Raw genomic sequence first — 9,542 nt, forward strand, 5'->3', positions numbered from 1 at the left:
AGCTTTAACCTGCTGTGCCACAGTGCTGGCCCCAAGAATTTTACCTATATATAACAAAAGGTAAAAAGATGCAGAGCCTGGACTCAAATTGCTTATTTTTTAAACGATTTATTTATTTATTTGAAAGGCAGAGCTACAGAGAGAGAAGGAGGGAGAGAGGAAGACAGAGAGAGAGAGAGAATCTTCCATCCGCTGGTTCACTCCCCAGATGGCTGCCACTGCCGGAGCTGTGCCTACCCGAAACCAGGAGCCAGGAGCTTTTTCCAGGTCTCCCATGTGGGTGCAGGGGCCCAAGGACTTGGGCCATCTTCTACTGTTTCCCTGGCCATATAGCAGAGAGCTAGATCAGAAGAGGAGCGGCCAGGACTAGAACCGGAGTCCATATGGCACTGCAGGTGGTGTCTTTACCCACTATACCACAGTGTCAGCCCCGTCAACCCCGTTGCTTGTTATTTGGTTAAGATCAGACATAAAAGTAACAATAAATCCAAGATGAACCTGTCAGTTAACATAAAAGTGTCTCAAGGATGGTGGTGTTCGAAGGAGGAGGGATCACTTCAGGCTGAGTGATCAGAAGAGTCCATGAAGACAGTATAGATGTAAGACTGATGAAGGTAAGTAAATTCTAATAGTGTTGACTCTCCCTTCCTTGAAGATATTCTACATGGATTTCAGTGATACTTTATTCTGTTTGGATTCCTTTATTTCTACCGACTAAACTTCCTTAATCTGTAATTTTCTTTCTTCTCTCTCCTGCGATTGACTCTGACTTCACTTTCTTTGTAATTGGGTCTCTTCTCATGGCTTTAACTATCACTTCTGTGCAAAGAAATCCCCCAGATTTCCTCGACTTCCACCTCCAACTGCCTATTGGGCAGTTCTGCTAGGATGTCCCATCGATAATGCAACCTCAGCATGTGCGAAGCCACCATCTTACCCTCAGATCTTCTCCTGACTGCCCCATTTCTTTTCTCCCAGTATCCCAGAATTAAAACTTTCAAGTGAATTCTGATTCTCCTCCAGATCCACTCAGAAGTCCTTTTGCTTCTCCTCTGACATTTCTCAAATCAGTACTTCCATTCCTGTGGTCACCAGTTTACTACTTGAATGGCATAGGCATATGATGTTTGTTAAGTATGAGAAAAAACAAAACATACTTTCAGTGATAGTTCAATGGATGTGTAAACAAAGTGGCAGTGGGAGGGAAGGAGGCCTTGTATAGACTTAACACATTGGAATGTCCCTTACCAAGGTTTGCCTCAGCCCTGCTAGTGTGTGCCGAATCTGCCAGCAGTGGAGACTGACACTGAGTCCCTAAAAGGGCATCTTCCCTAGTGGCAGGCTGGTGACATTGGGCCTTTTCCACCTGGAGGGCAGAGATCTGTCCTCATTGAAATTGCCCCTTATGGATACAGATTTGCCCTCTCTGCTGCTATCACTTCTGTTGGCACTATCATTTGAGGGCTCACCAAATGCCTTATCCATTTGCATGGCATTCTGCACAGCATTGCTTCTGATCAAGAAACTGCACGGTACAGCAAAGGAACTCCAACAATGGGGCCCTCTCCATGGAATTAACTGATACTAACTGATCTCCCCCAAAACTCCATCAATGACTGTTGAAACTATGTTCTCATCTTGGGGAAAGACAAGGATTTTATTTATCAGGACAACTAAATCTTGTTAGGCTGAAATAGCCGCTTTGTTGTTCAGGAGGCCCAATGTGTGCAGACTTGGTGCATCTGGAAGCAGAGTCATCAGAGGCTTACTGAGCCCCCTTATCAATTATTCATTTCTCAGCTCCAAATCCACCCGTCAGTACCTACTCTGCAATAGCTTGGACTGTAAGCATTTCTTCTTTGAATGAGCAAACTGGGTAGAGAATGCTGGAGGGATACTGCAGTAGGAAAGGAGTTGCTCCTGGTTTATGTGCTGAAGTTTGCTTTTTCTTCCTCCTGCTGTGTGTCTATCTGTGGTGAGCATTTGTGGTAGTGCTTTGCTTCATCCAGCTGCACACACAGAAAGCATGGCCCAGCTACCTACCTTGGAGGCCTGGACCACCTTGCTACAGTCCTCTTGAGATGGTACCACACGCTCCTGGCTTCATGCCTATAGCAGTTCTGACTCCCTCCGCATGTGTACACACTAATCTTGGCTTTGCTTTCCCCTCAGGCTTGTTTCTAAAGCTCTTCCAACCTGGATAGATCTGCCCCTGGACCTGGCTTTGCGTCTACAGAAGCATCCTAGCTCCCTTGCAATCCGCTCACTGGCCTTGGCTTGCCTGTGTCTGGGGGTCATTTCTTGTTGACGATTCTAAACCAGATCTGGCCCAGGCAAGCCAGCAAACCCCACCATCCAGTGGTCTGCAACCACACCGAAGTGAACCCTCTTCCAAGTTTGTCTTTCTTTGGATACCCTCTCTCAGCCATAGAGTACTACTTGAGAGTCCTTTTTTTAAATTTTTTAATTTACTTATTTTTATTTGACAGAAAAAAGTTAGGCAGTGAGCGAGAGAGACAAAGGTCTTCCTTCCGTTGGTTCACCCCCAAAATGGCCACCATGGCCGGCACTGCGCTGATCCGAAGCCAGGAGCCAGGTGCTTCTTCTGGTCTCCCACGCAGGTGCAGGAGCCCAAGGACTTGGGTCATCCTCCACTGCCCTCCCAGGCCACAGCAGAGAGCTGGACTGGAAGAGGCGCAACTGGGACTAGAACCCGGGGCCCATATGGGATGCCGGCGCTGCAGGCGGAGGATTAACCTAGTGATTTTAACACATTTAACTACTATACATAGTGTAAAAATTCTTTAAATTTCACCCATCTAAATCACTGTTCTGCCTCCTGGTTGGACCTAGATTAACAGAGGGGTAATCACTTGATTGGTTAAGTGCCTTTGGTACATTTTCTGTTGCTATAGCTAAATATCACAGACTGGGAAATTTATAAGGAAAACAGGTTTATTTGGCTTATGATGCTGAAGGCTGTGAAGTTCAAGATTATGGCCGGCGCCGCGGCTCACTAGGCTAATCCTCCGCCTAGCGGCGCCGGCACACCAGGTTCTAGTCCCGGTTGGGGCGCCGGATTCTGTCCCGGTTGCCCCTCTTCCAGGCCAGCTCTCTGCTGTGGCCAGGGAGTGCAGTGGAGGATGGCCCAGGTGCTTGGGCCCTGCACCCCATGGGAGACCAGGAAAAGCACCTGGCTCCTGCCATCGGATCAGCGCGGTGTGCCGGCCGCGGCGGCCATTGGAGGGTGAACCAACAGCAAAGCAAGACCTTTCTCTCTGTCTCTCTCTCTCACTGTCCACTCTGCCTGTAAAAAAAAAAAAAAAAAAAAAAAAAAAAAAAAAAAAAAAAGATTAGATGGCTGCATCTGGTGAGATCCTTCTTGTGGGAACTGTACAGTCCAGAGAGTACAGGGCATCCTACAGGGGCTCAGGATCTAAGCTCAGGTCTCATGAAGCCACAGTCTCATTGGATTAGCACCCAACCTTGTGACTTTTATAAAAAAAAAAAAATTTATTTGAAAGAGTTACATAGAGAAGAGGCAGAGAGAGAGGTCTTCCATCTGCTAGTTCCATCCCCAACTGGCCACAATGGCTGGGGCTGTGCCTATCTGAAGCCAGGAGCCAGGGGCTTTCTCTGGGTCTCCCACAGGGTATAAAGGGGCCCAAGGACTTAAGCCATCTTCTACTGCTTTCCCAGACCATAGCAGAGAGCTGGATCTGAAGTGGAAGAGCTGGAACTCAAACCATCACCCTATGGGATGTCAGCACTGCAGGTGGTGGCTTTACCTGCTACGCCACAGTGCCAGCCCCTGTGATCTTATTTCACTTGACCTACCCAAACTTTCACATCCAAATACCAGTCAGACTAGTTTCCGCCCTCTTACCACCTCACAATGGGACTACATTGCAACATGAGTTTGATGGAGATATTTAAACCATAGCAGTAGGTTTGGGATAAGGAAGTGAGCATGAACAGCACTCTCTTTGGGCATTAAGCTGTTTACAGAGAACTTGCATACAGCCTAATTCCTCCCTGCATTAAACTTTTTACAAGGGCAGGCTGTAGTGTTGTCCATAGCTGGACAGATATGGCTGCATGCCTCTGGGCTTAATCTAAAGGTCATTTTTGCACAGATGTACATCTCATTCTCTGTATTCTCTAATATTCCTCACCACTATTAAAGTAATATTCCACACTCTCTACTGCTGGTCTTAGTTTGGAAATTGGACAGGAAACAGATTAATGTGACCACTTAACAAAAGCAGCTTGTTGCTTTTCCTTTTGACATGTTGAGTGTGAACTGGTTTTTTAACTTCCTAGCTTTGAGTAGAACAAGGTCACAATTAACACACAAACCTGTCGTATTTGATCTCAGAAAACATGAGAATTTCCAAATCATCCACCTTTTCTGTTTGAACCTTCCACTGGAAGATTCTTAGTTATTTTTCTGTCTTCCAGTCAATCTTTTTCCTTTATGCTTTTTATGAGTGGTTGATTAATTTTTTTTGAAGGGGCCGGTGCTGTGGCATAGCGGGTAAAGCCGTCTGCCTGCAGTGCCGGCATCCCATATGGGCACCGGTTTAAGACCCGGCTGATCCACTTCCTATCCAGCTAGGGCCTGGGAAAGCAACAGAAAATGGCCCAAGTCCTTGGGCCCCTGCACCCACTTGGGAGACCAGGAAGAAGCTCCTGGCTCCTGGCTTCAGATTAGCACAGCTCCGGCTGTTGAGGCCATCTGGGGAGAGAACCAGCGGATAGAAGACCTCTCTCTCTGCCTCTCTTCTCTGTGTAATTCTTTCAAATAAAAAAATAAATCTTTAAAAAATATTTTATGTAAATAATAGAATAGCAATGTTTTTCCTTTTAAATGTTTCTTATTTATTCGAAAGGAAGAAGGGAGAGAAACAGAGCTCATATCTAGGAGTTTACTACCCAGAGGCCCACAACAGGTGGTGATAGGCCATGCCAAAGCTGGGAGCTATTCAGTCAAGGTCTCCCATGTGGGTGGCAGAGACCCAAGTACCTAGGCTGTCATCGACTGCCTTCCAGGGTACACCTTAGCAGGAGCTGGACCACAAGCAGAACCAGAACTCATACACAGGCACTCTGATATGGGATGCAGGCATCCTGAGTAGCATCTTAACCACTGTGCCAAAGTCCACACCAGCAATGTTTTCCTGTAAGAAACTATGTGACTACAAGAGTCCCCAAATGTTCACTTTTCATAAAGGTGACATCAATTTCCATAGCAACAAGAGTCCACCAATATTATGACAGATGATGCAAAAGTGTCAGATGAATCAAATCGTGTCATCTGGGAAGTTTTCAGTTGCAATAGAAAACCCCAACTGAGACTGGCTTAAATAACACAGGAAATGTACTGGGTCACCCAAGTGAAAACTCCAGAAGTACAGGGTGCTAGGAGTGAGAGGTGCTCAATAACCCCATATAACGGGACTCAGAACCTATTTTTCTTCCAATTTCTTGTTACTTCCTTGGTGTTGACTTCATTTTTACAAACTCTGCTCGATTCAAGACCCTAAACTGGCTCTGAGGAATCCTCACTCATTCATGAAACAGCAAAGAATCTATGTCAGGATATTTAGAAGAGAAAAAAATGTCTTTACAAGTCACTCTGACTGCATTAGTTTAAGTGTGCCAATTCCCAGTCACTCATCACCAATATAGATGTTGCACAGAAAATGGCCCTGCTAATGGTGCCCCCACACGAAGAGGTGCTGCCTCTCACAAAGCTGAGAAGGGAGGAAGGGGCTAAAACTACTCCAGCAAGAAAGAGAAGCAGATCCCAGGCTGTCAAAAACAGGCATTCACTACAGGCACTTCAGAGCCTACTTCCTATTTACTCCTTTAGAAAGCAACTCAAAACTTCGCAAATTTTCTGCATGTTACCTAACATACTTTTAGAAAACAAGCATAAAAGTGTACTAGGTCATTTCACAGTATTTTATAATTGCTAAAGAGCCTTTATTGTGAAAGTGATAATAATACATACTTTATTTGGAGGATTTTTATATTGCATAGTGTTCACATCCAAAAGAAAATCCTAACTCTGATGACTCATGAATTCAAACATACCTTATTTGCTATCCCTTTTAGTGTGGTGTTTAAAAAACATGACTTTTTAAATGCCGTTGGGCTATAAAAGCACACACTGAAATGTAATACAGCCTTCTTTTCAAAGCATCACACCCATCATTGTCTGATCACATCACTGTCTGAACTATGCTCAGGTGCATAGTTCCAAGCAAGTTTAATTTTGCTCTGTACAAGTATTTAACTTGTTTCCTCCTGTTCTCCCTTTAGTAATCTGGTTTTCTCTTAGCCAATTTCCTCTACCTCTGTTCTTTTCTAGACTCACAGAGCTTTTTCAAGCTAAAGTTCGTCACCATTTTTACTGTCTGCCAAGACACGAAAGAAGAACCCATAGTGAAATGAATATCGCAGTTTGCCCCACCTACTAAGCTGCCTGCAATCTGTCTTCAGCCTCTATAATTTGAATCTGCTCAAAGTTATCAGTGGCATCAATCTTCACCCTACTGAATTATTGACACAATTGATAACATCCTTTCTTGACTTTGCTTTTCTTATCTGATTGGTCTTCCTCTGTTACCCTTAAGATGTAACCATGTCTCTTTGTTTTAATTACTCTCACTTCTTGGGGCCAGGGCTGTGGCTTAGCGGCTTAACGCCCTGGCCTGAAGTGTCAGCATTCCATATGGGTGCCTGTTCTAGTCCCGGCTGCTCCTCTTCCAATCCAGCTCTCTGCTATGGCCTGGGAAAGCAGTAGAAGATGGCCCAAGTGCTTGGGCCCTTGCACCCGCGTGGGAGACCCAGAGGAAGCTCCTGGCTCCTGGCTTCAGAAAGGTGCAGTTCTGGCCATTGCAGCCAATTAGGGGGTGAACCATCAGATGGAAGACCTCTCTCTCTCACTGTCTGTAACTCTGTCAAATAAATAAAAATCTTTATAAAAAGAGTTGCCAACTTCTGCCCTGTCTTTGAGTTTTCTCCTTCATTTCATTACCACCCTGACTGACAAGTCACTGCTTCAGAAGGCCCACATGTGTCTTCTTTTTCCCATGAGCCTATCAAGGTTCCCTTTGGAATCCTTCCTTGAAGGTCCAACTTAAATATTTCCCCTCTAGAATCCTGCTGCAATTTCCCCAGCTATAAATTACCTATGATCCCATCATCTGTGTACAAGCTACCATCAGCTCTTGATTTAGACATTTGAAAACCTTCCTAACTTGTATTCCTGCTTTTCTTGCTGTCTCCTAATTATTTCTCCATATAATCATCAGACTGATTTTTTTTTCATGAAATCTAAACTTTGTCCCTCGGTTTACAAGGCCTGAAAAGATCTGGCTTCTGTTACTGTTTACTAGCCCAGGCACTATGGTAAATTCTTTATTTGGATTAATTCACTTAATAATGTCAGCATCCTACAGCTATGTACTTTTAATATCCTCATTTGTAGCAGATGTTTTTGGTGACTCACTCAGATGTTTTACTGGGCTGGTATACATATTCCAGTTGCTACAGGTGTTGGCTGCTAAGAGCTCACAATTCCACCCTTATTTGGAAGATAATTCTTGGCCAAGGACAGGCACCTTGGCATCCCTAGTCTAGACTGCCTGATGTAGGAACCTACGGCTCATATTCCTCATCTCTGGGCAGGACCTCTGTGACCCAATTCATTCTACACGGTGCCTGTAGGGTCAGGCTGAGGCTTTACAAATTCTGTCCTTGTGTAAATCCCATTTTCTTTACTCCATTACAGGTTTCTCCTAAAAGCAATCTCTCAATCACTTGTGCAAAGATCCCAATCTGAGGCATTGCTACAGAGGAACTGACCTAAGACACTATTTTTACAGATAAGGAAACCTCAGACAGAGGTGAAATGATTTGCCTAAGGTCAAAAACAAAGTGGAAAAGCTGAGATTTGAAACCAGACAGTCAGGCTCTCCAACCTCTTCTCTCTCCTCAGCACATCCTGTCTCCCAGTTAATTCCTGCCTTAAGGCCTTTGTACTTCCTATTCTGTCTGCCTAGAATGTCTCCTGTGTCACTGTGGCTTGCTTCTTCACTTCTTTTAAAACATTTCCTCTCTTCTCTTCTCTCTCCTCTCCTCTCTCTTACTCTCTCTTTCTCCTGCTTCGCCCCTTCCCTTCAGTCTGTCAGGTTTCCCCCAATAAATTCTTTCCCTTAAAAAACAAAATTTCGGGCTGGCGCCATGGCTCACTAGGCTAATCCTCCGCCTTGGGGCGCCACCACACCGGGTTTTGGTCCCGGTCAGGGCACCGGATTCTGTCCTGGTTGCCCCTCTTCCAGGCCAGCTCTCTGCTGTGGCCAGGGAGTGCAGTGGAGGATGGCCCAGGTGCTTGGGCCCTGCACCCCATGGGAGACCAGGAGAAGTACCTGGCTCCTGGCTTTGGATCAGCGCGGTGCGCCAGCCGCGGCGGCCATTGGAGGGTGAACCAACGGCAAAAGGAGGACCTTTCTCTCTTTCTCTCTCACTGTCCATTCTGCCTGTCCAAAAAAAAAAAAATTTTTTCAAAAAAAAAATTATAAAAAAAAAATTTCGAATATTATCTCCAAAAGAGACATTTCCTGACTTCAACCATCATATCCAAGATGGCAACACTATAACCAAATCTGCTTTAGTTTTCTTCATGGCATTTAATACTTGAAAGTATATTGGGGCGGCCGGCACCGCGGCTCAATAGGCTAATACTCTGCCTGCGGCGCCAGCACACCGGGTTCTAGTCCCGGTCGGGGCACCGGTTCTGCCCCAGTTGCTCCTCTTCCAGTCCAGCTCTCTGCTGTGGCCCGGGAGTGCAGTGGAGGATGGCCCAAGTGCTTGGGCCCTGCACCCCATGGGAGACCAGGAGAGGCACCTGGCTCCTGCCTTCGGATCAGCGCGGTGCGCCGGCTGCAGCAGCCATTGGAGGGTGAACCAACGGCAAAGGAAGACCTTTCTCTCTCTCTCTCTCTCTCTCACTGTCCACTCTGCCTGTCAAAAAAAAAAAAAAAAAAAAGTATATTGGGGCAAGTGTTGTGGTGCAGGAGGTTAAGTTGCTGCTTGGGATGCCTGCATCCCCTATTAGATTGCCGGAATCAAGCCCTACCTATACTCTCCATCCAGCTTCTGGCTAACCCAACTGGGAGAAAGCAGATGATGACCCAAGCACTTGGGATCTTGCCACTCATCTGAGAGACCTAGATGGAATTCCTGAGTCCTGGCTTCGGCCAGGCCCAGCCCCAGCTGTTGCAGGTACTTGGGGAGTGAAGCAGCAGATAAAAGACCTCTAGGGGCCAGCGCTGTGGCATAGTGGGTAAAGCTGTCGCCTGCAGTGCTGGCATCCCATATAGGTGCGCGTTCGGAGTCCTGGATGCTCTACTTCTGATCCAACTCTCTGCTATGGCCTGGGGAAGCAGTAGAATATGGCCCATGTCCTTGGGCCCCTGCACCCACGTGGGAGAGTGGAAGGCTTCTGGTTCCTGGCTTCAGATCAGCGCAGC

This window comes from Oryctolagus cuniculus, chromosome 6, assembly GCF_051225735.1.
Source record: "Oryctolagus cuniculus isolate XC-2025 breed Fujian yellow rabbit chromosome 6, ASM5122573v1, whole genome shotgun sequence".
Taxonomy (NCBI): Eukaryota; Metazoa; Chordata; class Mammalia; order Lagomorpha; family Leporidae; genus Oryctolagus; species Oryctolagus cuniculus.